This window comes from Heterocephalus glaber, unplaced genomic scaffold (assembly GCF_053883595.1).
Source record: "Heterocephalus glaber isolate CG9 unplaced genomic scaffold, H.glaber_assembly_v1.0 deba00001431, whole genome shotgun sequence".
In the NCBI taxonomy this organism is placed as follows: Eukaryota; Metazoa; Chordata; class Mammalia; order Rodentia; family Bathyergidae; genus Heterocephalus; species Heterocephalus glaber.
In genome coordinates this window covers 1,529,113-1,555,262 of record NW_028258295.1, presented here as the reverse complement: position 1 = coordinate 1,555,262, position 26,150 = coordinate 1,529,113, and the positions used below count along the sequence as shown (strand labels likewise).

Sequence of the window (26,150 nt, the reverse complement as noted above, 5' to 3'; positions counted from 1 at the left end):
AAAATATACATTTACATCCCTCTCTCTTTTTTTTTTTCTTTTCTGAGTAGAAACAAAGATTATCTCCAAGGAAAACTGCAACAAAGGTGTTTTAGATCAAGTTAATAAAAAATTATATGACAGAACATACAATGTGCTGAATAGGAATTCAGTGCCTTTCTTTTATTTGAGAATAGGAATACAGCAAAAAATACTACATCCTTCTCTTATCTCAATAGAAGAGCAACTCTGATAAACACAGTGGATGAAGACTATAGAATCCATGAGTGCTAATATAGAATTGTCCTCTTATTTCTCAGCTCCAAGTCACCCTCTTTTGCTCACCCTATCCCACCCTGTCCTAGATAAAACTGATGCACTTTAAGCTCTTGGTCTCTGGATAGTTTAGGGATAGGCATTGAAGAAGAAAAGAATTTAGAAATTCCAAAACAAACACAATACATAATACCTAATGAATGGTAGTGTTTAATAGACTTAAATGGCTCTTTTAAAAAATTAGTTCTTTCTAGGTTTTAAAAAGAAATGAGGCATTTTAGAAAATTAAAAATGATAATCCTTTCATGTTTATTAAATAGTACTTAAAATATGGAATTGGTAATATGTGTATATATTTGTGTGTGTGTGTGTGTGTGAGAGAGAGAGAGAGAGACAGAGAGAGACAGAGAGAGAGAGGACAGAGGGAGGAAGAGCACAAGAGGGAAAGACTAGGTACTGTAATTTTAATTGCTTGTAATCTAACTTGCCTTTTTGTTCCTTTTTTTCATTCTTTTCTTTTTTTTGTATCAGTTAATCTGTTGGTTACATTTTCAGCTTTTCTTTGCTTCTGGTTTCATTTTCAGATGAAAAAATGCTAGGCACACAGTGCTGCTGTCTGGTTGCCATGGTGACCGCAGCCTATTATCCTGCCTTGTCATTCATCAAGAAAGAATTACACTTGACAGAGGCAGAGGAAAATGCCTGCAGTCTGCAGCATAGGAGAAAAAAAAGCTTTTCTTGTCTTCTATGTATGTAAAGGGCCTTTAATGCCCATTTAGTTACATGTTTTATTTAGCATTATTTATTACTTGTAACTACAATAATTGATACCTGTAAAAAAATACATCCCCTCCCCCTTAAGTATTTAACTTGCAATTTGTCCATTTGCTTTGCTTTCCCATTTCAGACCTATACCTAGAATCTTGCCCCACCATCCGACACCACAAACACTGCATCCACCCTGGTAATAGAAACAGCCAAAGGACTGCATTCTCCATGGAGAATGATCACTGTAAAGTTAGCTAAATGAGCCAGTTTTTCCCTTTTAAAATGGTGTTTTATAATCAACAGTTCTTACGTGATCAATGAAAAATTGAATCTAAGTTTTGATTAAATTATTTCTCCAAGTATGCAATGTCTATGAAATATAGTGTCAGCAAACTAATACAAAACTATGTTGATCTTTCCTTTAGATAATTGAATAAAAAATCATGATTGCTTTTTACAAATTTGGATCCATCCCAAATCCATTGTTCTTCAAAGGCAGGAAAAGGTAATTACTTGTTATTTGACTATTCCTCATTACGGTCATTTGAATTAACCCAAATTATTTCCAAAAAAAAATGGTATAATAACTTTTGCATGTTTAAACTCCTACACTTTAATTTTATATTTTGAAGCTAATATTTTGCACCTTATTATTCAACTCTTACAATGTCTGTATCTGGCAGACCATTTTAAACAAGTTTGCTGATGGTTTTGTCTTACTCTCCTAGAATTGTTTGATTTCCTCATTAAGGTGCAGAATATATTGTAAAATAGGCAGTATTAAGTTGAGATCCTTCGAGAGTGGCTTTGACTATATTTGATCTTTTGTTTCCATGGCCAGAGGAAGGATGGACAACAATAATACTACATCTTGAGTTGTTAAATTAACATCTTGGGCTGTTAAATTAACAGCATTTAACCTAACCCATGTTCGCTGCAATTAAGCCATGTTGCATTGAGTATACATGAGCAACTAGGGTGAGGAGCATTGAAGTTAAAGTTCTAAGTCTCTAATACAATTTCCCTCCTAGAGATCATACTTAAACAGTACACAAATAAGGACACAGAAGTCCTATTCCTACCTCACAAGTAAAGCAGATAGCTAGACATTATCTGGTCAGTTTGGGTCTTGTGATGGTTCAGATTCTAACTTTCTCACTGCTTCCTTAATTATCTTGATAATTTTGGCAAGAGGAAGTTTGGGGGTGGAGAGGGATGATTCTAAAAGAATTATAGCTGTCAGGAAGTCTGTCCTGGATTTTATAAATTCCTGCAATAATTCAAACTGTCTTGATTTTTGTTATATCTAAGATAGGTCCTTTAATGCATTCCTCACAGCAACCTTTATATGTCCTCACTGTGTAAAAATGTAGAAATCATGAAATGTTTTTCTTCACTCTCAACATTCAGGGGTGCAAAACAAACAATGTAAAGGAGAAAGACATACTGAGTTTAGAATTGTAGCTGTTTCTTACTGGATCAAAACTTGTACTTTAATATTGCAACAACACCACTGTTCACTTCCTGTTAAACTTCAAGCCTACCTTTTGATTTTCAAATGTCCCTTAGGCTAACGTTTTCACTAAAGAATGAAATGAACAGGCAGAAACAATTAAGCAAGCAGATACAGTGAAAACGAATACCACATTCCACTTTCACAGAAATGGAAGTCTATGAAGGAATTCTGCTTGGAATCCGATCCCACAGCAGCACAGCTTTTGCTTTTTGTCATTTTTCTTCTGCCCACCCTCAGTGCACACCACTTCCCCTTTATGGGGGAAAAAGATGTAGGCACACAAAGAAACTCTTAAATACTCACAGACATGGGAAATATTTTCTCTGCCTGTTATTACTACAGGATAATCTCCAAGAAAGAAAATCCACCTAAATATTTTAAACAGCGAATGTCTCCCAAAGCCTGTTAAATGTTCACATATGTCTTTATGAAATTCGTAAAATGGGTTGTTTATATAGTCCTGATGAATGGCATGAACATCATTAAAAAGTATCAAGTCAGTTTAAGGATGGAAAATTTTAAACTCAAATAGAACTCTTACCTACAAAGAGAAGTAAAGATTTTTTAAAAACTTAATAATCTATGACTCTATATAAAACATACATCAACAGGTAAAAGTAAACTATTAAAGAGCCTTCAAGGTTTTATCAGGAATTAACAAAGAAGCAATTAACTTTATCCCAAACAAATCTGCCATCATGTATTTATAGCATTTTTGCCACTTTATGAAACTGTATCTTCTTTTTTAGTACCACACTGAGAGATTTTACATGGCAAGAGTTTGGCATTCCTACTTTTGGATTTGCTCTGTTAAAATAGTAAGCTGTGGTACACAGGAGACACTGGTTACAACTTAACAAAGTAAGGTGAGGAGGCTGAGGTATCACTGAATCCAGTTTGGAAGACTCTATATTATAACCTGATATAAGAACTGTATAGCAGACTCAGGATTTGGTCTACTCAAATTCAAACTTTATTTCTAAAGTTTGTATGCCGTGGGAAATTGTCTTGTGATACACTCAGAATACAGGAAACACAAAATTTAAACCGTCTGATGTCTTCTGTATGGAGAAACAATACCTCTGCCATGAATCAGGAAGAGAGAAGGCATCCATAAGATTATATGGAGCGGAAGGCACGGTTTTGTTTTTTATTGAATCCATCCCTCAGTATTTTCCCAATAAAATACCTCTCATAAACCAGGGTCTTTGTATTTTTGTTGTTGTTGTTATGGGAATATTTTTTTAATACCAGTATAATAGTTTTTCTCTGCAATAGTGAAGATTTGAAGACAGCTGCTAGTAAACATAAAACCAGCTATATAATGGCTTACAATGGGTTTTTTATTTGAGATTCCAGGATGAGGTAAATTTGTTACTCTACCAAATGACTGGTTCCATGAAAATTGAGTTCACATAATAGGGAACATTTCCTTTTGTTTTTAAAGGCAATTTATGCCAGTTAAAAGACAAAATACTGACACACTTCCTCTTCTTTATTATTTATTTTTTTAAAACCTACAAAGTTAAACAACAAAAAAATACCTAGGAGGTGTGTAGACACAAGAGTTCTCCAGTAAATCATTTTTCCAGGTGCTATAATAGAAGCAGTTTAAAGTACATTTTCAGTTCATGGAAGACTTAAGTGGAATTCTACTACATAAGTTGAGATCACTTAGTCACCTTACTTGTCTTTTACCAAAGAAAAGGTAAATCTAAAAAATTTGTGGGTGTAAGTTCTAACACAACTTTGGTTTGGGGATTATAATATCATGTTTGTAAAATTTCAAAATGACCCTACAGAAAGAAAAAACTGGGCAATGGTGACAGTAGGGGAATGTGATTAAATACATAAAAGAATATATTGAGATGTATATCACTATACTCCCTAAATCATCACCACTACTATAGGGTTTTCTTTTATTATGAGTTAATAGCATCTCCCTAAAAGATCCACCCAGAAGCTATGAATCTGAGCTTATTTGGTTAAAGAGTCTTTGAAAATACAATTAAGCTAATGATCTCAAGAGATCGTCTTTCATAAGGGTGGCTCCTAAGTCCAATTACAAGTTTTATTGTATGAGGAAAGAAATGGAAAAGACATGCAGAGATGCACAAGATGAAAGAGATTGGAGACATCATCCTATAAGCCAAAGATTGGCAGCAATTATCAGAAGCTACAAGAGATGCATGGAATAGATTCTCTTTCAGCGTCTGCAGAAGAAACTGCTACCACCTTGATTTCAGACTTTGGGCCTCCAGAACTGTGTGTGAATATATTTTTGTTGTTTTAAGCTATCAGTTGGTGCCAATTTATTACAGTAGCCCTGGAAACTAATATAGGGTCATTCAGCAATTAAGGCAGCAAAGAGCATATTGCAGACTGAATATTAGGGAAGATAGAAGGACTATGGGCTATTAGGTGAACTAGACCTCATAAGTACCCAAAACTCAGGAACAAACTTCTGCCAGAATGCTCTCTCTTTGCTTTGTCTCTCACTGTAAACTGGCTATCTTCATTTGGCAAGAAACATTGATGCTAATATCACTTGGATTTTCCGTTCTGTGGCTTAAATCATCTCAGAAAAACTAATTACTTTTAAAATTTCCAAATCCTATGGAAGTATTTTACTTTTCTAATTTGGGTTGTGTCTATCCCTGAACTAATCAACAGAGGTTAAGCTGCCATTATTTTATCAAATATAGCAACTCCTAAGGATCTTTTATAAATTGGTGGAGCTTCTAACGATCCAAGTGTCCAGTACCTAGTTTCCCACCTGCAACGCCATAGCTGCTTTTTTCGTCATTTGCAAAGACATTTGTTTCTCTGAACAAGATCTGTGAGTCTGAGCTCTGCCATTTGTAGAAAGTGTGATATTATAGGTCACTTGATTTTTCTGAGCTTCCTTATCTTCTTCTGAAAAATGAAGATAGATTCATTGTTTGATAAATACCCTATGCCTAGAAGGATCTCAATAATGTTTGTTAGTGAAAATCATAGAAGCACAGAACTTGAATGGACCTTAAAGACATCAATCAAATTATTTTAAGATAAGATTTCAGAATTTAAATTGGTGAGAAAATCAGGGCAAGAATTTTAAGTTACCTAACTACCAGACTAGTGCTTCTTTGTTGGAAGATCTGTTCCTATTCCTGTGGGTATAAAACAAGGTCTCATATGAAATGTGTTATTTAGCTAAGGAGAAATCACCTCCGATCTGATCTCTAGAAGAACAGGGAAGATGTATTAGGTATGCTTATAGGATCAGAGATGGGATTATCTACAACAGCCACCTCCATGCTGGACAGCCAGGGATTCAGTACCCACTCAGACCAAGAAGATGGAAGCCACAGAAAAAGAGGGATCAGAACTGCAGAACTGGCCCAAGGTTGAAAGCCTGGAAGCTCACTGAAGAGCTGCTGGTCAGAGTCTGCACTGGAAGACTGAAGAAACTGGAGACCTTGAGACCGATAACCAAAGGTGATGGCAGCAAAGGACGCACCTGCTCATGAAGACTGAACTCTTCAAAACAGATTAACTTTCTTCTTTTTCCCATTTTTTATTCCATCCAGGCTCCTACTGGTTGGTGCCATTCACAACTGGAATGGGTCTTGCCTTCTCAGTTTATTGGCCTACATGTCAGTCATCCACAGACAAGCACAGACCTATGCTTTACTAATCTGCTAGGTGTTTCTTACTTCAGTTAAACTGATATGTCACAATTAATATCATGTTCCCTTAGGATAGACATTGATATCAGGCTTTAGGTAAGATAGTAAACCAGGGGTAAAGATGTCAAAACAGAAGGTCCATAGAAGTGGGTTGAAAACTAAGATATGAGGGATCTCACAAGGCCTGCACAATTGTCCCTGTCCTTGGGCTTATAGAAGGTTATTATTTTGAGACAGCATTCAGAAAAAGATGAGAAATCAGAACTTCAAATTTTCAAGCATCATCATTTATGTCCCCCTGCCATTTTTCTTTTCCTTTTGCCATTTCTGATTATACAATGACATTTGAAAGATCCCACTTGTCTCAGACTTGCAGGGAGGAAATCAAGAGAATAATTTACCTCCTTTGGGCCAAGCTTGAGCCAAATAAGAAACTATAATGGACTCTCAAGTTATGACCAGTCTCACATACAAACAACTTGGGTTATGAATAGAATTTTAGTTTTAACTTTTGACCAAAGTCTTGAGTTACAATCTTAATGCTGGTCTTTCCTGTGTGGGTTTCACTGAGAAATCCTGGGCCAGTGTCTCTCTAAGGACACAGAGAAAGTGTGGCCTAAAATTATTCAGGAGAGATACTTGAAAGCTGTGGAGAGGAGCCTGAGCCTTCACCTGATCCTGTGGTTGATGACACTGTCACTATAACAGAATCTACAGGCTTGCAGGTAGACAGTGATGATATTGAGGAACCGGTGGAGGAACACTCAGAGGAATTGTCTACAGAGGAACTCCAGCAACCTCTGGCTGAGCAACAGTGAATGGCAGCTGAGGAGCTTTCTGGAGAGGAGGGGGAGTATCAACAATCAGTGCAGCAAAGTTCTTCTTCTGAAATAAAGAAAATCCTGAAAAAATGGACAGAGCTACAAACATTTGTAGGGAAGACCCACCCGGACAGAGAAAAAACCAGTTATTGCAATCACTTGTTTAATAACAATGTCATATCATACTACAGAACAGTGTTAAAGAACAGACAGCAATAGGTAACCTTAGATCAGTTTTTAGTTGAGACTTCATGAGCCAGAAGCAGGTCCTAGTGGGCTACAGACTCTCCCAAGGAAAGAAAGGACACCAGAGAGTCAGATTCCTGATATTATGGAAGGGGACTTACTTTCCAAACAATAGGAACCTTCCATTTCATCCTGCCTTCCTGCAAGCCAAAGATGTCAACTTGAATGGTGAGTATAGTATGAAAATGTTGTTTTTGGTAAACTAGGCACATTTTATAACTTTTTGGTAAATACACTAGGAAAATTATTGATATTTCTGGTAAATTACACACAATATACAGCCCTTTTATTATTAAAAGGTTAGTTAAGGGGTGCTTTGGAATGGATTATTGATATTTCCATTATTTCTTATAGGAAAAAGAGTCTTGGGTTACAACCAACTTGAGTTACAATCAGCTCTCTTGAACAAATTGAGTTTGCAAGTCAAAAGTCCACTGTACCCCTATGTCTAGTGACTAGATTTCAATTCCTTTTTCAACTTTATAACAACTTGATGCTGAATGTTTCTGTTTTAAAGTTTTAATAAGATCAACTATGCTTTCAGTTTTATCTGGATCAGAAAAATTTAGTTCCCTCAGAATACCATGATCAGAACCACCAAGACCTATACATACTATTACATATGCATGGACCAATGTACATTTGCAGATGCATCACTTTTAATAAGTGACATTTACAAGAAAATGATTGTTAATCAAAATGGATCCAATATCTAAATATTAAAACAGAAACATTAAGTCTGCTGGAAGATAGAATAGGTAGAATTCTTCAAGACATAGGTGTCAGAAAGGACTTTATGAACAAAACTCTGATTGCACAGAAAATATTACAAAGAATCAACAACTGGGATCTCATCATATTAAAAAGCTTTTGCACAGCAAACAAAACCACCAACAAAGTGAATAGACAACACACAGAGTGGGAAAAAATTTTTGGCAGTTGTTCCTGAGACAAAGGGCTAATATCTAGAATAGATAAAGAACTAAAAAAAATCAGATCCCCCACATTTAAAGACACAGTCCAAAAGTGGGCTCCTGAAATGAATAGACACTTCTCAGATGAAGTATAAAAAGAAAATAAATATATGAAAAAAATGTTCAACATCACTGATCATTTGAGAGATGCAAATTAAAACAACACTGAGATTTCATCTCACTCCAGAAAGAATGACCATTATCAAGAATTTAACCAATAACAAATGCTGGTGGGGCTGTTGGTAAAAAAGAATTCTTCTACTGTTGGTGGGAGTGTAGACTGGTGCAACCACTGTGGGGATTCTTCCAAAAACTAGGACTAAAGGTTCTGTTTGACCCATCTTTTCCCCTTCTTGCTATCTTCTGGAAAGAATCAAAAGCATTGTACCACAGTGATATATGCACACCCAGGGTTATAGCAGCACAATTTTAATAGCTATATCTTGGAAATAGCCTAGATGTGTATCAACAGATGAATGGATAAAGAAAATGTGGTTTTCATATACAATGGGGTTACTCTGCCATAAAGAAGGATAAAGTTGAGACATTTTTAGGTAAATGGGTACACCTTGAGACCATACTTTTAAGTGAAATAAGACACGTATGTTTAAACAGCACATTGTTTCTCTTGTGTGAGAAACCAAAAGTGTAAATAAGGACCAAAATGGATAATAGATATTAGGAAATAGGAAGAAAATGTTCAAATAGGAATGGAACAAGGGAAGGGAGAGGGAAGAGGGAAAGAAGGGAAAATAAAAAGAGGATGAAAGAAAAAAGTGGGGAGAAGAGGGATTGAAGGGCAGGGAGGGGAATGGAGAAAAAAGGATTAAAATATATTATGTACAAATAAAAATTCTCTATGATGAATGTGATCAATATTTATGACAAATATGTACTAATAAAAATAAAGTTAAATTTTTTCTTAAAAAGCAAGGGAATGGATTTTCCATTAGCGCGTCCTGCCAGAATTCAGCCATGACAGCACCTTGATTCAACCTACTGAGGCCCATTTCAAACTTTTGACCTATAAACTATAAGATAATAAATTTATGTCATTTTAAACCCTTACATTTCTGGTAGTTTGTTCATTAGCAATAAGAAACTAATAAACTGGTCAAAAGTAGAATATTCATTCACATAGTCAGATATTTTCATATAATATTTTATTGTGCAGCTAATACATTAGACTTTGAGCCAGAGATGGAGATTCAGAGCTAAAACACAGAGCTTTCAACTTGACATCTACAATCTCAAAGCAATGACAATTTCTTTAAAATGTGCAAAATAGTTATGCACATTATGATTAAAACTAAACATATAGCAGTGTGAGAACATATAAAAAGGGATATCTAATCAGACTGAGGAGGAAATAGCAAGGAGAACTTCCTAGAGAAAGTGATATTTTAACTAAAATCCAAATGATTATTAGCAACTAATCTGGCAAAAATGAGAGATGATGCTTTTGCAAACATAAATAATGTCAATGTCAGCCATAAGAGAACATGACACATCCAGGGAACTGTGAATAGTTTTCTACTCACTGGGAGGTAAAATTAAATCATAAGAAACCAAAGGCCAGGCCGGGGATTTAGCTCAGTGGTTCTGCCGCCTGCCTCGCAAGCACAAGGTCCTGAGTTCGATCCCTGGTACCAAAAAATAAATAAATAAATAAAAAAGAACAGAAACCAAAGGCCTACATGTGGATAAGGTATATAAATCTTGAACAAATAAAAATGTGTTAATATTAATTAATGCTATTATTGAGGTATCATTTACCTGCATAAATTTCAGGGGAGAGTTGATTAAATTTGACCATTGAATTGACTTATATAACCTATATCCTAACAAGACACAGTCAATTCTGCTCTAATGTGAATGTGGATTCCTAGAAAATCAACATCGCTACACAAAATCATGCAATAAAAATTACCTAAGATTTATGCAAAAAAATGTAACTGGGGAAACACACTCAAACACTCCATCAGTGACCCATAAAAATAGACAGGAACCTAATAAATAGGCAAGTGTGGTTTTACACATTAGGCGATTAAGAGGTTTATAGAATAAATATTGCAGTTTACTTTAAAAAATACCTGATGTTTGCTTGTGTGGAAGTGGACATGAGAAGGATTGCAGGTTATTTATGAGTTAGTGTGAGATGGAGGAAGGGCAATTATCTGAAATTAGATGGAAAAATGTTTGCACGTGGCCCATTGTAACTGAGGTGATCTTGGGTATCTAGCAGACACTTGAAGTGTGTTTTTGTGCATGAGATTTGTGTGTCCCTGCAAGACTCAATTCAGGTAGGTGCAATGTTTTGCATTCACCTCACGTTTCTTGAAGACAAAATCATGCATTAGCAAATAAAGGAATCTGCATCATGCTCAAACTTTTATATTTTTATTAGTATGTGTTTACCGTACGTAATTTTTTCCCTAATATCTCAATTGCACTTGAACAAATTGACATTTTCAAAACATCTATTATAGCAGAATTAATTGTATAGAACATTTGCATCATTCCCAAAAGATGTTCCTGCATCAATCACCAATTCCTACACCCAGATGGTTCCAATTTCTATCATCATAGATTGGTTTTACTTATTATAGGACTTCAAATACTATGTGGAATAATACAATATAAACTGTTTTGTCCCCCTGAGGCCCATTCCTGATGCTTTCATCTATAGTTCATTCCTTTCATGGTTAAGTAGTATTCCATTGTATGATGCAATAATTTGTGTTCCCGTTTTCCTATTGATACTCATTATGGTCTCTTCCAGTTTGGAGCTGCCATATCTAAAGCCCCTGTGAGCATTTTTGTACAAATCTGTTTATTTATGTAAGTTTTCATTTCCCCTGGGTAAAAGCCTAGAAGTGAAATCATTGAATCATAGAGTAGGTGTATATTTTACTTTGTGAAAACATGGCCAGACTAATTTTAAAAGAAATTGTTTCATTGTACACTACTACCAATAGTATATTTTGTATGAGAGTTGGAGTTGTTCTACCATCCAGAAATTTTGGATGTGGTTGAACTTCTAGTCATTCCACTAGGTGCAGAATGGTATCTCTATATGACTTTTGTTTGCATCTCCCAGATGGCTAATGACATTGAACACTTTTTCCTGTCCCATCGAGCCATTCATATAGTTTTCTTTGTGAGGTACTCAGTTGTTTAACAATGTTTTCTTTATGCCTCTTACTTTCTGAGTCATAACTAAGAAGTTCCTGTCAAATCCCAACACGCATATATTCTTTTAAAAGATTTAGAGTTATAGAATTGCAAATTTTAGGTTTTAGTCTATAATCAGTCTCAAATTAAATTTTGGGTATGATAGGGTTCTCAGTTTCTTCCCTTTCCCTATATTGATTGCCAGTTATTCTAGTACTGTTTGTTTAAATTAATTTCCTTTCCCATTCAATTACTTTGATACATTGTTCAAAATTAAATCACATAAGCATGGGTCTATTTTATATTATCAATTCTACTCCTTCAATCTATTTGTTAATCTTATTTTTAAATTTTTAATTGCTAATGTATTAAAAATTCAACTGACTTGTATATAGACATTGTATTCTGTGATAATAGCACATTCATTTATCAGCTTTAGAAGTTTTAATTTGCTTTATTTTGTGGGGAGAATTTTGTATCTATATTACGTAAAACTGTAGTTTTCCTTTTTATTTTCAGTTTTTATGTTTTTTATTTCTTAATATTGTCTTATTGCACTGGCCAGGACTTCTAGTAGAATGATAAATAGGAGTGGTAAGATGAACATCTCTGCTTTGTTTCCTATTCAAGGGGAAAGCATTCAGTAATTAAATATATTATCTGTATTTTGAAAAAAATGAATGTCCATTAACAAGTTGTATAAATTTCTTTCAATTTTCTGATAGTTACTATTATTATTACTACAATAATTATAACTGGATGTTGAATTTAGTAAAATGCTTTTTTAATGAGAATGAAATGACATTTTATCTTGTCAATATATTGAACTACATTAGTTTTATTTTGAATGTTAAAACAACTGCATTCTGGGATAACCTCCTACATGATGTTATATTAATCTGTTAATGTTTTGTTGGATTTGGGTTACTAATAATTTCTTAGGGACTTCTTTATGTGTGTACATGTAGAATAAGAGGTATTAACCTGTAATTTTTTGTGATCTATTTAAATGGTTCATTATGAAGGTAACACTGGCCTTACGAAATAAAAGGAAAAAGTATTCCCTTACTTTATATTCTTGAAAACATTTAAAATATACACAATTAGTATTATTTCTTCTTTAATCATCTGATAAAATTTACTGGTGAAGTCATCTAAGCTTGGAGTTTTCTTTGTGTAAAGATTTTAAAATTATGAATCAATTTTTCTATAGATGACTTCTAATTTTTTATCTCTTTTGTGTTAGCTTTAGCAATTTGTAATTTTCAAAGGAATAGTTCTTTTCATGTCAATTGTCAAATTTTTTCTCATGAGATCTTTGATAGTATTTATTTATCAAGCTTTAATCTCAAATATCTCTCTTTTCATTTGTAATATCAATAATTTATATTTTCTTGATCAGTATAGCTGGAAGGTCATCAATTTTATTAATATTTTAGAAATAATTTATATTCTCATTATTTTTCTCCATATGCCAATTTTCCATTTAATGAATTTCTGCTTTTATCTTTATTATTCCTTTTCTTATTCTTTCTTTGGGATGATTTATTTTATTTCTCTATTTATTAAAGGTAGAATTTAAGATCACTGCTTTTAAGTCATTCTTATTTTCTAACATAAACATTTAAAACTTTAACTTTCTTTTTAAACAGTTTTTAACATAATCACAAATTTTGATATGTCATATTTTTATTTTCATTTAGTTTGAAATATTTTCAAATTTATTTTAATTTTTTTGGATGGAATATGGTTTAATAAGTTTTTAAATTAACTTCCAAGTATTAGAGAACTTTCCAAATGCCTTTCTGTTATTGATTTCTAATTTAATACTTTTGTGGTCAGAAAATACACTCTAAATGATTTGAATTTCTAAAAATTTATTGAGAGTTGTATTACGTGACTCAGCATAGACTTTATCATTGATGAATGTCTTTGGTCACTAAAAAATGTGATTTCTACAATTATTGGGAGTGTTTTACAAATATGATGTTTATTAGTTGTGATGATTCAAATCTTTCATATGCTCATTGATTTTATGTCTAGTTATTCTATCAACTGAGAAGACAGTGTCAAAATCTCCTTCAGTAATAGTATTTGTGTATCACTCCTCTTTGTTCTATTTTTACTTCATGAATTTTAATGCTGTTATTAATTTGAGTGTTATGGCTTATGTCCAGATGTCCTCCCAAAGCCTCATGCAGCGGTCAGAGGTGGGGCTTTTCAGAGGTAGCTGGATTAGAACATGTGATGCTAGAATTAAGTTTGATGCTGGGATTAAGAGTGTGTGATCAGGGCCAGGGATTTAGCTCAGTTTTGCTGCTGCCTGCCTCACAAGCACAAGGTCCAGAGTTTGATCCCTGGTACCGAAAAAAAAAAGTGTGTGATTACTAAATTATTCTACTGATTGGTTTGGCATAGTTCTGGGTGTGGATAATAGAAAGGCCCATCCTCTGTGTGAGTGCTACCCACCCTAAGAGTGTGTAGCCTGGGTAGACTCTATAAGGAACAGAAAGAGGGCTGCTGCAATTGTTTGCTGCTTGCAGCTTTCTACCTCACTGCTGGCTGCCTTCTGCCTGCCTGCTTTTCAATGGACTGTTTCTCCTCTGCGATGCCACTCTGCCATGCCACCCTGCTTTGAAGCCATGTGACAATGGACTGAAATCTCTACAAACTAAGCCAAAATAAACCTTTCTTCTTTAACTTTGGGTGCTGGGTATTTTGTCTCAGCAATGGGAAGTAACCATGATTGAGTCATATTATCAAATATTTCTATCTCTGTTAAAATTATAGTTTTCTGGGCTCTGCTGTCTTTCATATTAATACAGTCACTGCAGCATTCTATGGTTAGTATTTTTCATGGTTTATTTCCCTTTCTTACCTGTATGCTAAATGTGTCTTTATAGGTTAGTCTTCATAACTGACAAATATTGGATCATGCTTTGTAATAAAGTCTGACATTTTTGCCATTTAATAAAATATTTAATATGGTTACATTAAATTTATTTATTAAAATGATTAGATTTAAGATTTCCATGCTGCTATTTGTTTTCTATTTGTATTTTGTTTCCTTTTCCCATTGTTCTCTAACTTTAGATTGAATTTATTTGTTTATGTGTTATTTATTTTGGTACCAGGGATGGAACTCAGGACCTTGCGCCTGCAAGGCAGGTGTGGTGCCACTGAGCTAAATCCCTTACCCTAGATTGAATTTATTTTTTTCCTATCCCGTTTCAAATCTCCTATTGACTTATTATATATTCTTCATTTTGGTTTTTAATGATTGATACAGACTTTTTCATATAGTTCTTTAAATTATGATAGCCTGTCTTGAATTAATGTCAGCCCTCCTTGGGTAAAATACAATAAAATTAAGTTTTACCTTGTTTTTATTTCCCTAATATTGCTGTATATTTCACTTTTACATGTTACAGAAACTAAAATTTGCTATTTTTTTAACAATACATATATTTTAAAGAAATTAAAAAACAAAAAATGTATCTCATATTTATTCACAAATTTGCCATTCCCAGTGCCTTTTATTTCTTTGCATAGAGATCTGAATTATGTTAAATTATTTTTCCTCAGCTTTTAAAGTTTTACCATTTCTTGTGCTGTAGAACATGACTGCTGGTGACAAAAACTCAAGTTTTTTTGTCAAAAACAAGGAATCTTATTTTATCTTTTTGTTTGGCAGTGCTGGTGACCTTAATTTTTGACGATTATTTCTCATTGGGCATAGAATTCTATAGTGACTGTTTTTCCTGCTAGCATTTAAAAATTATAATTCCATTGTCTTCTGTCTTACAACATTTTTGATCTGAAGTCAGTAGTTTTCCTCATGACTGTTGCCTTCTATGTAATGAATCTGTTTTCTGTGGCCTCTTTTTACAATTTTTCTTATTATTGCAAATTTTCAGCTATGGAGAGATGATGTACCTTAAATGGTTTCTATGGATATATCTTCCTTGAACTTTTAAAAACTTCTTAGGCCTCTGAGCTTACAGTTTCTTTTTAAATCAAGTTTAGAAAATACTCAACTATTATTGCTTCTATAATTTTTCAGCTCCTTTTTTCCTCTTATTCTAGTGTTCTAATCTTGGCCAAGTAATTGAATGTTGTCACAAGTCACTGAAGTCTGGTTAACTTTTTCAGTCTCATCCACCAGTTTGGATAATTTTTACTTTTCTGTATTCAAGATAAAGTAGCTTTTATTTTGCTATTAATCTTATCATTGAATTTTTCAGGTTTTGTGTATGTGTGCATGTGTGTGTGTGTGTGTGTTAGGGGGAGCTATAGGATTTCTCTTTGGCTCTTTTGTTTTTTAAAAATTTTTTATTCATTAATTTTATTGGTACATTTTAGGAATACAATATAATGACATTCATTATTGGGAATTTGTACCTTTACATAATATTTCTTGGTTCTTATTTTTTCCCCATTCCCCTGCTCTCCCTTCAACCACTCCATCCCTCTCTATGTACAAAGACTTTGTTTTAATTTTTTAAATATTTATTCCTTTCCCTTCTTTCTTTTACCCTTCCCCACTCACTTCCCCTTTCCTTTTGCACATTTTCTTCCCATTTCACATTATTTATTATACATTTTGATCCTTCTTTACACTTTCAGTTTCTCACACCAGAGAAACTATTCAGTATTTACACGTGTCCTATTTATTTCACTTAAGAGTATTGCCTCAATGTGCATGAATTTAGCTATAAATGTCTCTAGTTTCTCATTATTTATGACTCAGTAGTACTCCATTTTATATTTTAAAACACCTCACATTTTCTTTATCCAGTCTCCAGTTGATGGGCAATTGGGCTATTTCTAAGGTTTAGCTATTATAAACTGGGCTGCTATGAACATGGGTGCACATATATTGCTGTGGTATGATTCTTTCAGTTCTTTGGTGAAGATACCCAGCAGGGGAATAGATAGGTCAAATGGGACCTCCAATCCTAGTTCTTTGAAGTATCTCCATACTGATTTCCACAGTGGTTGCATCAGTCTACACTCCCACCAACAGTGGAGAAGGGTCCCCTCCCCCCATTAAGTTTATTGGTACATTTTAGGTATAAAATACATTTACATACATCATTGGGATCTTGTACCATTACATGAGTATCTTGGTTCTTTCCCCCCCCTTCCCCTGCCCTCCCCTCACACCCTCCACCCTTCCCTATTTGCAAAGATTTTGTTTCCATTTTTTTCCTTTTCTCATATTTTTCCCTTCTTTCCTTTCCCTTATGTCTCTCACTTCCCCTGCTCCTTTAGAGCTTTACTTCATATTATACAATATCAATTACACATTTTAAAAATTGAAATATCAAGACCTAGGAGACATTACCACAGATTTTACAGAATTTAAAAGGATATAGAATACATATTCCAAAACTCTGTTTTGAAATAAATTTGACAACTTCTACAAAGTACCTTGGAAGACAAATTAATGAAACTAACTCAGGAAGAAATATAAAATTTGAATAGCACCTATTAAAGAAAGTATATTTCTAGCTTGTAAACCTACCTATATGAAGACAACAGGCTCATATACATTTTAACTGATAAATTATATCAAACATTTAAAGCAGAAAAAAAAGGAACACATCTCCCCTCATTTTAGGAAACCAACATTGTGCTAATCCTAAAACTGGATAAAGATAATAAAAGAAAAAGTATGAACATAGATAGAAATTTGTTTAACAAAACAAACTATTAGAAGTCAGATCTGGCAGTATGTAGAAAGTGGTTTTGTTATAGGGAAGGCAGTGTTGGTCTAGAGTTGCTTTTGCTATTCTAGGTATCTTCTGATTCAAAATGAATTTTTGGATTGTTTTCTCAAGGTCAGTGAAGTATGCTGCTGGAATTTCAATGAGGATTGCATTGAATCTATATAGTAGCTATGGAAGTATGGGCATTTTCACTATATTTGTTCTTCCCAGCCAAAAGTAAGGGATGTCTTTCCATTTTGTGATATACTCTTCAATCTCTGCTGTAGTTTTCAGTGTAGAGGGCTTTGATTTCTTTTGTTAGGTTGATTCCTAGGTATTTGAATTTTTGGATACTATTGTAAAAGAAGTGGTTTTTTCCCAGTTTCTCTCTCAGTGAGTCTGTTGTTCGTGTACAGGAAGGTTATTAATTTTTATGTATTGATCTTGTATCCAGATACTCTACTGAATTTGATTTTAAGTCTAGAAGACTTTTGGTGGAGTTCTTGGGCTCTTCTATATAGAGTATGTCATCTGCAAATAATGACAATTTAACTTCATTTCCTATCTCTACTCCTTTTATTTCTCTCTCTTGTCTAATTGCTGTGGCTAATGTTTCCAAAACTATATTGAGCAGGAGTGGGGATAGTGGACATCCTTGTCTTGTTCCTGATTTTAGCATGAAAGGTTTTAGTTTTTGATCATTTACTACACTTGATCTTAGCCAAAAGGCTGAAAAGCGATTTTTTTTGACCATTTAGTACAATGCTGGCTGTTGGTTTTTCATAGAAAGCTTTTATCGGGTTGAAGTAGAGACTGTGTATTCCAATTTTTTGTAGGTTGTTTATCATGGATGGGTGTTGGATTTAGTTGAATGCTTTTTCTGAATCTATTGAGATGATCATATTGCTTTTGTTCTGGACTCTATTAATATATTAGATTACATTTATTGATTTGCCTATGCTGAACCATCCCTGCATCACTGGGATGAATCCCACCTGGTCTGGGTGTGTGATCTTCTTGATGATCTTCTGCATTCTGTTTGCCAGTATCTTATTGAGGATTTTTGCATCTATGTTCATTAGTGAGATTGGCCTATAGTTGTATTTTTCAGTTGAGTCTTTCTCTGCTTTTGGATCAAGGTGATTCTTGATTCCAGGTATGACTTTGGGAGTGTTGCTTCTCTTTCAGTTTCATTGAACAGTTTCAATAGTAGTGGCAATAGTTCTTCTATAAATGTCTTGTAGAATTCAGCAGTAAAGCCATTAGGACCCGGACTTCTCTTAGTTGGTAAGTTTTTAATTATGTTTTCAATTTCATTGATTGATATTGGGTTGTTTAAAATTTTTAGGTCTTCTTTGTTCAAGTTCGGTAATTGATATAGAACTAGAAATCTGTCCATTTCTTCTGTATTTTCCATCTTATTGGCATATAGGTTCTCTAAGTAGCTATTGATGATTCTCTGGATTTCTGCTGGATCCAGCAGATTTCAGTTGTAATATCACCCTTTTCATTCCTAATCACATGGGTTTGGGCCTTTTCTTTCATTTTTTTGATAATTTTGGCTAACGGTTTGTCAATTTTGTTTATTCTTTGAAAGAACCAACTCTTTACTTCATTGATTTTTTGTATCATTCTCTTAGTCTCCATTGCATTAATTTCTGTTCTGATCTTTATAATTTCCTCCCTTGTATGAGCTTTGGGATTGTCCTGCTCTTCTTTTTCTAGAAGCTTGAAGTTCAGCATTAGGTTGTTTATTTGAACTCCCTTTGTTTTCCTAATATGAGTATTCACTTCTATGAATTTCCCTTGTAAGATTGCTTTCATCGTGTCCCATATATTCTGATGTGTTGTATTGGCCTTGCTATTTATTTGTAGAAACTTTCTGATTTCTTCTTTAATTTCCTGTGTGTCCCATTGATTGTTTAGATGTGTGTTGTTCAATTTCCATGTGTTTATGAAATTCTTTTGATTTCTTTTACTATTGATCTCCAATTTCACCATGCTATGGTCTGAAAATATAGAGGGGTAACTTCAATTCCTTTGCACTTACTTAACATATAGATGTGTGTAGTTCAATTTCCATGTGTTTATGAAATTCTTTTGATTTCTTTTACTATTGATCTCCAATTTCACCATGCTATGGTCTGAAAATATAGAGGGGTAACTTCAATTCCTTTGCACTTACTTAAACAAGTTCTATGAGTGAGTATGTAGTCTATTTTAGAGAACAACCTGTGTGCAGCTGAAAAGAATGTACATTTTGATCTTGTGGGGTGGAACACTGTAAACATCTGTTATGTCCATTTATTTAAGAGTTTGGTTGGGTTCTAGTATTTCATTGTTTATTTTTTTGTCTAATTGATCTATCTATTTGTGGCTGTGTGTTATTGTGGTGCCCCACTACTATTTTATTAGCGCTTATTTGATTTTTCATGTCTGTTAATTTTTTTTTATATAGTTGGGTGCACTGGTATTTGGTGCCTATATATTTATGATTGTCATCTCTTCCTCGTGGACTGTTCCCATTACAAGGATGTAGTGTCCTTCTTTGTCTCTCTTAATTACTGTTGGTTTGAAATCCATTTGATCCACAAAGAGGATAACTACTCCTAGTTTTTTTCAGGTTCCTGTCATATACAATATTGTTTTCTACCCTTTAACTTTCAGTTCATGAGTTTCCTTTTGAATTAAATGTGTTTTTTGTATGCAGCATATTGTTGAGTATTGCTTTTTGACCCATTCTGCTAGTCTATTTCTTTTGATTGGTGAATTGATATCAGTAATGTTGATGGTTATAACTGATATGTTTTGACTTATTCTTCTCATGACCTTTTCCTGTTGTTGGATTCTCCCCCTTTGAATTTAATTTCTTATCTTGCCTGATGGATTCATTCTGCTGGGGATCCTGGGGTTTTGATCCTTATTGTCTTTTTCTAGGTCATTATTTAAAATATTTTGGAGTGCTGGTTTGGTATTCATGAAGTTCCTCAGGTTCTCTTTGACATGAAAGTATTTTATTTCTCCATCAATTTTGAAAGATAGTTTTGCAGGGTACATCAATCTGGGTTGGAGGTTGTTTTCCTTTAGGGCTTGAAATATGTCACTCCAGGCTCTTCCTCCCTTGAGAGTTTGTGTTGAGAAATCTGCTGTGATTCTGATGGACTTTCCTTTGTATGTGATTTGTTTCTTGTCTCTGACTGCCTGTTGATTTTTGTTCTTCTGGTGGGTTTCTGTAATCTTAACTATCATATGCCTAGGTGCAGGGTTTTTTTTTTTTAATCAGGACTAGCTGGAGTCCCATATGCCTCACTTACCTGTATGTCAAGTCCTTTCCCCCTGCTTGGGAAGTTTTCTGCCATTACTTCTGTGAACAGGTTTTTTTTTTTAATGTCATTTGCTCTGTCTCCTGTTTCTTCATTGACTCTGATCAGTCATATGTTATCCTTGTTTGCATCATCTAGCAGCTGCTGGATTGATTTCTTATGGTCCCTTATTATTTTTAAGAAATTTTTCTTTTCCTGGTCACTAATTGCAATCCTGTCTTCTATAACAGATATTCTGTCCTCACATTGGCTCATTCTGCTGCCTAGACTTTCAATGGAGTTTTTAATCTCCTGGGTATCTGTTTTCATCTGTTTTATGGATTCCCTTTGTTTCCTATGTTGGGATTCCATTATGTTTGTCAGCTCTTCTATTTTTTTTTTTATTGGTGTCTGCTCTAGAGTTATTAATGATATCTTTCACTATGGACACAATCTCTGTTGTTCTCTTAGAAATTATTTCTGATTTCATATTTTTCCATATTCTCTTTTGTTGCCAGTTCAGGGAATCCAGGTGTTTTAGTATCAAATTCTTTCATCTCGTTGTCCCTTGGGTTTGCCTTAGGTAATCTGGAAGTCTGGTTCTGAGTCTTGTTTACAGTCTTGTCATTCCAACAAATGAAGCCTGCTATACCTTTGTTGAAGTGACTCTTTGCTCATCCAGTGGACTTCAATTCTCAGCAAGCCTGAGAGATGCTTTCTCTCTGCTGCTCAACACTGTGCTAATTCCTTGGTTCAGAATAGTGGCCTTCTGGATCCTTGTTGTCTAGGTGGGTTTCTGGCTGGGACCTGTGCACACATGATAGTATCTGGGCATGCCTCTGGCCAGGTCCTGTATAGCTATTGCCTGGGAGTGCCTTTGGCCTGGGTCTGTGCACCCCAGTCACTAGTATCTGAGTGGGCTTCTGGCTGGTGTCTCAGCACACTTACCAATGGTACCTTGACAGGCCTCTGTCTGTGGCCTGTGTGCCTCTGCTGCTATTTTCTGGGTGGGCCTTTGGCTGGGCTCTTTGGCTCTTTTATACGATTTCCATCTTCTATTTGTTTCTCTACTTGTTACCTCACTCTATGTTTTCCTTTAAATATTGAATATAATTCCAGTAGTTGTTTTAAATTTCATGTCTGTTAGTTCCATTATCTTCCTCATTTCTGAGTGTTTCTAGTCACTGATTTTTCTTCTGTTTATGGTCTTTATATGTCAAATCACTCCAAATTTGATGCCAAACTGTAGACCCTATGGTGTTGAATGTCTGGATTTTGTTTTTTTACTTAATAGAGCAGTGAATTGTGCTCTGGAGTGCTATTGAAGCAAGACATCTTGATTCATTTCAGTCTTTCTTTGCAACTTTTTTGAGCAGATCAAGAATAGCCTTTATTTTAGGGATAAATTTGCTCTTTTCTTTTTTTTTATGAATTGGGTTTGGACTCAGGGCCTTTGGTCTAAGGTACATCCTCCTCCAGTTTTAAATTTTAAAATAAGGTTTTGCTAAGTCACTAAGTTGCCCACATTGGGGTCAAACTTACAATCTTCCTACCTCAGACTCCCAGAGTCATGGGATTGTGTACCACCATGCCCAGTTAAATTTGCTCTTTGCTTAAGGCATGGCCTTTCTGGGTTCTCTACTAAGCACTGTGAGTGTTTATGGAGATCTTTAAACTCTGGTTAGGTGGACTTTCTCTAAGACTCATGCAAGCTCTAGAACCTGTTCTACTCACAGATCTTCAGCAATATTCTTTCCCTAGTAGTTGTCTGTTTCACTTATTGTTCTGTACTGTGTTTCATGGTTTCTTGCTCTGCATCCATTAAGCTGAGTGCCCAGCCAAACACTAAATAGAGATTTATGAAGCTTCTCTGAACAGTTCTTTTGTTTGGTAACCTGACCCATAAATTCTAGCCAATACTGGAGCTACAAATTCAATGCTCCTTCCCTTTGGCCAAGAAGACCATTGTATTCTGAGCTCTCTTCTGCACTACAGATCAAGAAGTACTTCCAAACAGAATGGCATGAAATTATATAACTAATGTCATTTCGTTTCTTTCTCCAAGTAATAACTATTTTATGTTGCCTCTTGTTCAACATACTGAAATGAATGCTTCATATTTTATCCAGATGTACTTATTTGACAAGAAGAGTATATGTATGTGTAAAATATAATGAGATTTCAGTGAACAGATGTGGTAATAATCATTTAAGTTTTTGCACACAACCTCATTATCAATTTTCTTTCTTTCTTTCTTTCTCTGTCTCTGTCACTGCTCTCTCTCTCTCTCTCTCTCTCTCTCTCTCTCTCTCTCTCTCTCTTCTTTTTCTCTTTCTTCTGCAGTTCTAAGAATTGAATTCAGGGCCTTGCTTATGCTACACAAGCACTCTAATACTGAGCTACATCCCAAGCCCCTCAACCTTTTATATCAAATTTGTCAGCTTGGATATTACTTAACCCAGTGAAAACTATAGCTATGAAAACATTTTTCTATTTTCTCTCATAGTAAACTTTCTTTTCATAATGTATTCACCTAAGGTAGAGAATAATTCTTTGATGGGAGACCTAATTAGAGTTAATTACACCCTAATAGATTTACATAAATGTATTAGCTACTTTCTAATAGCTGGGTCAAAATACCTGATACCCACAATTTAAATGAGTAAAGGTTTATTTTAGCTCAGATTCATAGAGGTTTTAGTCCATTGTCAGCTTGTTCTATGACAAGGTAGCATAGCAGAGGGGCATCACAGAGGAGAAACAGCTCATGGCATGTCAGGTAGGAAGCAGCAAGACTTTTTTCTTCTTTCCCTTTTTATTCCATCTAGGCTACAAGCCTATAGGTTGGTGCCACCCAGAGTGATACTTCTCATCATCCACACCCAGAACTATGCTAAATCAATCAGTAGATTAATCCAGTATCACACACCCATGATTTAGTATTACACACGCATGATCCAGTCACCTCCCAAAGCCCCATCCATGAATGCATGAGACTTGGGGGGGGCATGTAGATATAAGGCATAACAATGAAATAAATTATAAAGTGAGTTTGCCCTTTGTATTCCTATGATTGATCAGAAAGAACACTATTTACAATATTTGTGAGACACCAGACGAAGTGTCTATATCAATGGAACAAAAGTGAACTGTTTGATTCACATGTATTCCTGTTGTTCAGATAGTAAAAATTCATGTCCATTAACTTGTGAACTGATCTCATAGACCAAAAATTTGTCCATCATTTTGAACTACATGGTACCTGGTATTACGTTAGACTTTACTTCTAGGATACAGACCTGGTTAGCAGTTTGTTTTGGGTTGTTTTGGTGTAGATTGTACTTAGGCCTTATAAATGGTGAGTACCTGGTAATATCCAAGTAGACATATTTGAAACCAAGGCTGTAAATGCATACATTCCTTTGGCAACATTAATACGAACACTTTAAAATTTATCTAGTCATTCAGCAAATTAATTTTTAGTACCAGATACTGTATTAAGTACTACAAAATATGATGAACAGTTCTAGGTACATAATAGAATACATTTTAGGAAAAGGCCCAATGTCTTGTTAAGATTTGAATATAATCATTTTTATTGCCTACACACTGCACAAGCCAAGAGTTTGAGAACTCACCTTCCCAGCCTCCCATTCCAGAAACTTGAAAGCTATCATTCATCCTAAAAAAAAAAGATTTATTTAGCATTGAGTTCTTTTCCAAAATGTGAAGCTTCATCTATAGTATTTGTCTTAGTTACTTTTCCTATGCTGGGGCAAAATACCTGACCCCCAAAGTTAAAGGAGGAAAGGTTTATTTAGGTCACAGTTGGTAGAGGTTTCAATCCATAATTGGCTGGCTCCAAGGCAGGTTGGATGGCAGATAGGCATCACAGAGGAGAAACAGCTCATGGTGGGCAGAAGGTAGAAAAAGAAGTGAAGGATGACCACAGCTCTTTCTATCCTTTACGTCTTATCTAGAATATTTAGGGCAGGTAGCATTCACACCCTTAATTCTAGTGTTCTTGATCCTAGCATTGCACCATGAATCAATCCCAGCACCATACATTCTAGATCCAGGCACCTCTGGATAACATCTAGATAAAAGCCATAATTGTGTTTATATTTTATATTTGTTAACCTTAAAATCAATTTTAACTTTTAGTAAACACTGTGAGTGCATTCCTTTTGGTTCTTTCTTTTTCTTTCCCAAATTTTAAGTCATAATGTTCTTGGCCTAAGGGATGAAAGAGTTTGTTACTCAGTAATAATTTTTCTTAATTCTATATCAGTCACTCTTAGTTTTTACATAGCTTATAAAATTTTTAAGAGCCTGGTTAATTTTCCACTGTAGTTGGTAGAGTGTCACATCATGTGCCATTAAAGGGTCCTCTGATAGTAGGTGACAGGATAGTGTAGATTTTTCCTCAGATGCATCTGGCAAATAGTTGATATTTTAAGGCATTTCAAAAATGCTTTTCAAAAGAAAGAAGATAATTTATTTCAATCAGTATTGAAGTCTTTCTTCATTAGGACAAGAAGTATAGTCCACTAACTTGTAGTCATAGATCTCATTGCAGTTAGCACTTAAAACATGTATGAGAAGCAAATGTCAATCAATTTATGTGATTTTCATCTAAAATACATAAAGCCCAAGTTGCACTCTGGGAATTAACCAGTATTATTAATAGAAAATGTCCTTCTTCACCTTAAATTAACAAGAATTTATATCTGATTAGGCTACGTATTTGTCCTGAATGACATTTGCAACAGGTGGCATAGTACATGAAAAACAAAAACAAAAACAAGTGTGACTTTGGTATTTAAGACTTTATTTAAAGGAGATTGTATCCAGACCTTTAAAGTATAACACTCAGGTATATTAAATACAAAGGCCATAGATATAATATGTTTTATATATTCTTTCCCATCATCTGAAATAAATCATTGATATCTGAAAATGTATATATAACTAGTACTGAATGTATACATTTACATGAACATAAATGTTTACATTTTTAAATTCTATTAAATATTTATTTGCCCTTGAAATGCCAGATATCAAATATATCTCATATCAACATGAAAAAATACAGCTAATCTGAAAAGTAAAACTTTTTAATAGTTCCATTTATTCACTTTCATTTGACTAATTTTTTATAGAAATAATCAACTTTTTGGCATAATATAGACATTTTCAAGAAATGAGTTTGCTCATAACTGACAGCCTATTAAGTTATCCATCCAGCTACAACATGATGATTTCTTTGAAATCAGCTTAGGAAGAATGAACCCACCACATGTTTTTCTCTTCAGTCTTAAAAGAACAATGAATAGCAGACTTATTTCAGTTTAGTGTTAAAGACCCATATAGCTCCATAGAAGCTCTCAGCAGATAAGGTTTATGTGGACAGTTTTAAACAAAAATAACAGAAGGGAAACTCTTTTATGGATATTTAATTCAAAATAATGGAGAGAAATAAGTCTAGTCCCTATGAAACCAAAGAAAGAAATAGGCCAGAAAGTATACTAATATGGAATTATTAATCATATGTTGTTTAAAAGCCACCTGAGCATAGGATTGTAAGATATTCACACAAGTTATTCACAAACACACAGAAAAGGACACTTTATGTGCTTACTTCATATATTCTTTTTCCTCTATTCTATATTTTGCTGTTGTTAAGAAATCAACATATTCTGATAATATGCT

At 34.3% G+C, this 26,150-nt stretch overlaps 1 protein-coding gene across 1 annotated transcript in view; it reads left to right on the top strand.

Annotated features, from left to right (window-relative positions):
• LOC106008314 (uncharacterized) overlaps positions 1-26,150 on the top strand; it is a 149,417-nt gene that overhangs the window by 33,315 nt on the left and 89,952 nt on the right. The window contains exon 2 of the mRNA XM_087212568.1: positions 1,449-1,528. The gene's annotated coding sequence lies outside the window, so the exon portion shown is untranslated. The remainder of the gene's footprint in view (positions 1-1,448; positions 1,529-26,150) is intronic.